The sequence below is a fragment of the Gracilinanus agilis genome, chromosome 2, assembly GCF_016433145.1.
Source record: "Gracilinanus agilis isolate LMUSP501 chromosome 2, AgileGrace, whole genome shotgun sequence".
Taxonomy (NCBI): Eukaryota; Metazoa; Chordata; class Mammalia; order Didelphimorphia; family Didelphidae; genus Gracilinanus; species Gracilinanus agilis.
In genome coordinates this window covers 433673041-433680612 of record NC_058131.1, presented here as the reverse complement: position 1 = coordinate 433680612, position 7572 = coordinate 433673041, and the positions used below count along the sequence as shown (strand labels likewise).

At 36.9% G+C, this 7572-nt stretch overlaps 1 protein-coding gene across 1 annotated transcript in view; it reads right to left on the bottom strand.

Annotated features, from left to right (window-relative positions):
• Positions 1–2339: 2339 nt before the first annotated feature.
• The window catches only part of SLC25A48 (solute carrier family 25 member 48), a 78608-nt gene continuing 73375 nt past the window's right edge, over positions 2340–7572 (bottom strand). The window contains exon 8 of the mRNA XM_044664701.1: positions 2340–2814. The gene's annotated coding sequence lies outside the window, so the exon portion shown is untranslated. The remainder of the gene's footprint in view (positions 2815–7572) is intronic.

Sequence of the window (7572 nt, the reverse complement as noted above, 5' to 3'; positions counted from 1 at the left end):
CCCTGAATATATGTTATGACTAGAAAAGTAAGTGGGCTAGTATGTATAATGAATAAGAAACATCAGGCAAGAATACTGAAAAGATGCTTTCTTGTTGTTGTTTTGATCAGATTTTGGGATTTGATTGGTGTAGGGAACTCCCAAAATTCAAACTATCTCTTCTAATGAAATCTAGCCACTTTACTTTATACTCTGAGATAAATGCCTGTCATTTCTATCTTCAAAACATCTCTCATAATAACTACTTTTCTTCTTTGACACGGCCACCACCACCATGACCCCGTCATCTCATGCTTGGACTATATAGCTTGCTGGTTGGTCTCTCTACCTTGAGTCTCTCCCTGCTCCAAACCATCTTCCACTCAGCTATCAAATTGACCTTCCTAAAGTGCAGGTCTGACCATAACATTCCACTATTCAATAAACTCCAGTAGCTCCCTGTCAAGTTGAGGATCAAATATAAAATCTTCCATTTGGCTTTAAAGTCTTTGATAACTGATCTCTCTTTATTCTTCTGGTATTCTTGCACTTGACTTCTTTCCAAATATTCTGTGATCCAGTGACATTGGTCTCCTTGCTTTTCCTCAAACATGACTTTCCATCTCATAATTTCACATGTTTTCACATGCTGTCCACCATGTCTCAAATGTTTTCCTTCCTCACCTCAGTCTCCTAGTTTTCCTTGGCTTCCTTTAAGTCTCAGTTAAAGCCCTACCTTCCACAAGACTTTTACTTTCTTTAATTTTAGTGTCTTCCTTATGGGACTTTTCTTTTTTTTTTTTTTTTAATCCTGGGACTCCATTCTAGGAGCATAGGGCCACAACTAGTAGGCAATGGGTCACACAGTTGCTCAGGGTCACCCAGCTGGGAAGTGTCTGAGCCCGGGTTTGAACCTAGGACCTTTCGTTTCTAGGCCTGGCTCTCAATCCACTGAGCTAGCCCAGCTGCCCCTACTTTAGGTTGCAATTTCTTTAGCAGATGTAGTTTTTTACAGGGTGGGGTTGCTAGCCCCACGCCCAACCCTCCTCCTTTTTCATCCGGGCTAGGGACCGTCCTTGGCCCAGGAGTCCCTTATGGGACTACTCCCAATTTATCCACATATATCATATTTATCACATTTGTTGTTTGTATGTTTTCTCCCCTATTAGTCTGTGAATTCTCCAAGAGCAGAGACAAGTTTTTACCTTTTTTTTTGTATCCCCATCCCTTAGTAGGCATTTAATAAATACTAGTTGATTGATAATGATTGGTAATATAGAACCTCTGATAATACATATGCAAAAAACAAACAAATAAACAAAAACAAGTAAAGAAGACCCTGGATTAGGAATATAGTGGAGAAATCTGGTCTGGTCCTCTTCTTGCTAGAAGCTTTTTTAAAAAGAGAAGCAAAGAGCTTTGCCTTGGAACCCAGAACCAAAAGATTTGTATATTTACTTGAACAGTTATTTGGAATTATTCAAGTAAATCCAAAAGAGAGTGATGTAGGCTCCTAAATGTATAAGCATCCCAAAAATCAAGAGCACAAACCTTTGAAAAGTTCCCTAAGAACAAAGCATGTCTGTAAATTACCAATGAATTTCACATCCATTTCAAGAAAGAAACTGAATTTGAGGTAATGAACCAAGGATATAGCAAAACTTTTTTTCTTTAACAATATAAACAGAAGGCCCATTATATTCGAGTTTATCAAACCTCAGTCTCTTCCTGGAAATCCTTTTAAGTTGAGGAAAAGTTTTCCTTTCAACACAAATTTTAATGGAAGAGGGAGAGGAGAGATTTTCTGTAATATTCTCAACAGTTATAATTTTTATAATAAAAGTCTGGTTAGGTCAGGTAGTGATCATTGACATTGAATATCATATACAAAACTTCATGAGAAAAATGTATAAATCCATTTGCCCAACCAAACCAACCAAAGGCATCTAGGAAGTAAAATAAATTAGTTATTAGTATTCTTTATTATTGCTTGCCTTAAAATGGTTCTTTTTTGGATTTATAGCTATCTTTCCAAGTTATATTAGTATAGTAAGAAGAACCCTGGTTCTGGAGTAAAAAAGACCAAAATTTTAAACTTATGGCAGATACTGTGAGATCCTGGGCAAGTCATTTAACTTTGCTGCACCTCAGTTTCTTCATGGGTAAAATGAAGGAGTTGGGTTTGATGACCTTGAAGGTCCTTTTCAGCCTAGGTCTAGGATCCTATGATACCATGATTCTCTATGGCCCTCTCGATATGATCCTATGATCCAGGCTCTAAGGTAAGCAATTATTGCTCTGGGGATTCTTAGATTCCAGAAACAAACATAACTATATGCATTACAAAGAAATAATCTGTGTAGAATTTTAAATGTTTTATTTCAAATCTTATTGACAAGTTCAAACTCCACAAAAAGACACATAGACAAAGAGACATAAGAATTTAAGAAAGTTATAATAACCTGGGTCTCTCATTTCTTGTAAAAAATGACCCTATATTTAACCCAGGGGCATCATTGAATCTAGAGTAGATGAATGTCAATAACACTTCCTTTGAGAGGGATGGAGAAATGTTCCATTGACTATGTGGTATACTCCCTTGACTCCAGTCAAAGGAATAATGATTGAGGTGCTTAAAATCTGTGAGTGAAGGATCATTAAATAGCTGGTTAACTGAGCATTACTCTGAAGGCATAAATGGTGCAAAGATGCAAATCAGAAGGGAGCCAGCTGAGGAAGTGTCTTTTCCATGAAAGAGTTCTCCAGTCTCTAGTTTCAGAGAATATTCTGTGATTTGACATGAGAGTAAGAAATCTTGCTCAGATGACATTGCTCCTGAAAAAAAGTGGGTAGTGCAAAAACAACAATTCAGTTCAGGAATCTTTTGAATTTTTCTCTTTCAAAAAGAAATGTGGTATGGTGGAAAGAGTAGGGGTTCAGGACCTTAATTTTTCCTGCTTCTGACACTGAAGGCCCTTAGCAAGTCACTTACCATACATGAAACTTTGTTTCCTAGACTATATGATGAGGACTTTGGAATAGATGGCCTCTGAGATCACTTCCAACTCTAGATTTCTGGTCTTATGTTTCAAAATGAACATTTTTATGACCAAGCTATTCTATTTCTTCTTTTTCTCTTTATTTGATCTTTTAACTGACATCATTTTACTAACATTCATATTGGTTATATTAGTACAAACTGTCTTCACTAGAGGAAAAAAAAACTTCTAAAAATTTCTTATAACATTAAGATAGAAACTTTTCCTAGATAAACAAGTATTAAATTTTTTTTTTAACCCTTGTACTTCGGTGTATTGTCTCATAGGTGGAAGATTGGTAAGGGTGGGCAATGGGGGTCAAGTGACCTGCCCAGGGTCACACAGCTGGGAAGTGGCTGAGGCCGGGTTTGAACCCAGGACCTCCTGTCTCTAGGCCTGACTCTCACTCCACTGAGCTACTGCCCCCAAGTATTACATTTTTAAAAGAAAAATCTGCAAAATTTCATTAGTGAAGTTGCAACCTGAAGGAGATGTCTTTTTTGTATTCAGGGAATAAAGGTGAACAGCTGTGGACAATGCAGTAAAATGTGCTTTCCAGGGAAGTCAGTGAAGATTACAACAATGGAAGGAACATCAAAAATTAAATAATTGAAACTGAATGTTGCAAAATTCCAATAATTTGGCATGTCCCAAAGAAAATATATGAGAAGACATCTCATTCTTGATGTTTTAAAGAGGTGGGGAGGTACAAGTATGGAACACTGGAATAGTTGGATATTTTTAGTATCTTGGTTAGTTTTGCTGAACTATCTGGCCATTTTTAAATCTATTTCCAAGATGGGGATATGGTATCAACAAAAGTGTATTTTAAAATAAAATTAAAATAAGCTTTTCTTCAGGTAAAAAAATTGACCATTTCATTTTTTAAAGAAAAATGGGAAAAGTTGTATACAACTTGAAGAATCTCAGTCTTTAAGAGGCTTTCTTTGTAGTCAGTGAATAAAGATGGGAATTCATAGGGGGGAGGGGAAGAGAATAACCATTTATTAAGCATCTACTAAGTACTGTATGAAACAGTTTTTTCAAATATCTTATTTTGTTCTCACCACAACACTATAAGATTGATGGTATTATTATACCATTTTTAAATTGAGGTAACTGAGGAGCCTAGAGATTAAGTTAATTTTTTCAGGGTTATACAGCCAGGAAATGACTGGTTTTGAACACTGCTCTTCTTGACTCCAGGCCCAGCATTCTGTTCACTGTGCCACCTACTGTCTCAATACTACAAACAATTTCATAAAATGTATTTTTTAGAGAAATAGTTTAGCTAGTGAATGACTAAAGCTTAAATTTGTTAACTTTGTCATTGAATGAAGTGCTTTGTTATGTGTAACAAAGACATGACCAGATTGACTTTTTTTTTTTTAATTTTTTTTTAAACCCTTGTACTTCAGTGTATTGTCTCATAGGTGGAAGATTGGTAAGGGTGGGCAAATGGGGGTCAAGTGCCTTGCCCAGGGTCACACAGCTGGGAAGTGGCTGAGGCCGGGTTTGAACCTAGGACCTCCTGTCTCTAGGCCTGACTCTCACTCCACTGAGCTACCCAGCTGCCCCGACCAGATTGACTTTTAAATCTTTTTTCAAAATTACTTGTTAATTTTTCCTTGTACTGTTTAATTCTTTTATATTCACATTTTTCTCTTTTAAAAAATAAATTCACAAAAAAATATACATTCTCAAATCTGGAGGGACTTACACGAACTGATTCAAAGTGAAGTGAGCAGAGTTAGGAAAACATACATAAGAACAGTAATATACAATCTGTGAATGATTTATCTATTCTCAGCAATTTTAGGATCCAAGACAATTCCAAAGGATTTCTGATGAAAAATGCTTCCAGAGAAAGAACTGTCTGAATGTAGATTAAAATGTTTTTTAAACTTTATTTAGTTTTTATGTTTAGTTTGTGTTTTCTTTTGCAGCCTAATATAGAAATATATTTCCATGATTGCATATGCATAATTTATATAAAATTGCTTGCCTCTCTTAAGAATAGGAAAGGGTAGGGAGGGAGGAAGAGAATTTGGAATTTTTTTAAATATTAAGATTGATTTTTATATATAATTGAGAAAAAATATAAATTACAAAAATTTTCACATAAAAAATTCATCTTCTTCAACCTCCCCCTTTACCAAAAAAGTAAGAAAAACAAAACCCTTGTAATAATTATGCATAGCCGATCAAAACAAATTTCTGCATGAATACATCCCAAAATATCTCAATTTGCCTCCTGAGTTCCTAACTTCTCTTTCGGAAGGTAACATACTTCATCTTAAGTCATTTAGAATTATGGTTGATAATTGAGTTGATCAGAGTTAAGTTTTTCAAAGCTACTCATCTTTACAATATTGTTGTTATTATCTTATGTAAACTGTTCTCCTGATTCAGTTCATTCCACTCTGTACAAGTTTTCCCAAGTTTCTTTGAAGCTGTCCCCTGTATCCTATCATATAGCATAATAGCATTCCATCACATTCACATTCCATAATTTGTTCTGTCATTCCTCAATTAATGGGCAACCTTTCAATTTCCAAGGTTTTTGCCACCACAAAGAATGCTGCTAAAATATTTTTGTAAATATAGATCTTTTCCTCTTTCTTTAACCTTTTTTGGGTTATAGAACTAGTAGTAGGAGTTATGGTATAAAGAGTTTAATACTTTTGGGGAATAGTTCCAAATTGCTTTCCAGAATGGCTGGATCATTTCATTACTTTGTGAATGCATAAATGTATTCCCTTCCTATAGCCTCTCTAGAATTTGTTTTTATCAACTCCTCCAATCTGGTGGCTATGACACAGAATGATTAGATGTGAATTTCTTTGATTTTTTTTCAGAATGATTGCTTTGTAATATTTTGATCATTTAAAATCTTTGCAAAAATATTCTTTTAGTGTTGCTCTATAGCAGTAATGGCAAACCTATAGCACACATGCCAAAAAGGGCATGCAGAGCCCTCTGTGGGAATGCCTGTAGTTGCTGGCCAGAGTACAATACTAGAAAGCCAGAGAGACTCAGGGAAGAGATGTTCCTTTTCCCTTCTCCATTCACCTGAGGACATTCCTCATTTCACCCGCCCCTCTGCCCAATGGAAGTGCTTCCTCCATCCTCTATCTGGGGTAAGGTGCTGGGGGTTGGGACTTACATGCTGTGTGAGGATGTAGCACAGATAGCAGTCTGTTGAGTCTGTGGTGAAGATGATTCCCATGGTGGGGTTTGAGGGGAACAGAGCTGGAGGGGAGCAGAGAGCTCTGGCCACTCTCCTCCCCCTCTCCACATTCCCCTGTCATCACCTGCCCCTCTTCCCAGTAGCTCAATGGGAGTGCTTCCTCCTTCCCCTCTCTGGGGTAATGGGGTGGGGGCAGGGGAACAAGGTGGGGGGTGGGGCATGGCACTCAGTTTGGGGTGGGGGTGGGGCCCAGTATGCCATCTCTGAAAGGTTCGCCATCACTGATCTATAGTTTTATTTCTGTTTTACTTCCTGGGTTTAGATATCAAGACTATATTTGTATCATAGAAGAAATTTATTTTCCTATGTATATTTTTAAAAATTTACATAATATATTAATTATTTTTTAAAATTTTGATAGAATTCATTCACAAATCCTTCTGGTGCTGGGTTTTACCCCCTCTTTGGGATTTGACATAGTATGTTTAACTTTCTTTTCTCATATTAAATTAACCATTGATTAATCTATTCTGTTGTGGTTTTTCCAACCAGCTTCTAGTTTTATTTATTAATTGATTTTTTTTTTACTTTCAAATTTGTTGTTATCTTCTCTTTTTGAGGTTTAATTAGGTTTTTTAGTAGTCTCCAGTTTTATGACCAGTTTGCTAATTTGTTCTTTTTTTTTTTTTTATTTTGCTACTTAAAGTATTTAGAGACACACATTTTCTCTTAAGAATTACTTTGGAGGGGTGGAGCTAAGATGGCAGTGGAATAGCAGGAACCTTAGGAACTTCCTCCTAATCAATCACTACAAAATATCTCAAAAGGACAAAAATAAAAATCATATGAGTAAAGGGGCTCTCCTATGGGGTACAGGCTTAAAGGTAGATTGTGTTTGGGGGTTTCCATGCTATAAGGGGCCAAAACTACACTTAACAAAGCATGAGCAGATCACTCCCTGTCCCATACCACCTACCGGGCCAGAGTCAGAGCAAGGGCCAGGCAATCCCCAAATTCTCAGGGGCTGGCTAAGGGCACCACAGACTTACCCCTGAGGGCAATGCAAGACCTGGGACCCAAAGTTGAAGAGCACAGAGCCTGGGCAGTAGAGTGTGGAGCTTGGGCAGCTGGGACTGGAAAAATAGCCTCAGAGCAAACCGCTTTAAAATACAAGAACTGCTTGGTAGATACTAACAACACAAAGCCCTGCAAGACAGAATCTAAGAAAGCAATGTCCACCAACACACAGGAAAAGCAATCCACAAGTAGCAAAAGAAATAAGCAGCAACAGAGAAAGCTTTTGACTCGGGATAATTTCTATGGAGAAAAAGAGAAAAATACAGAAGTAACAGCAGAGAGTGACAA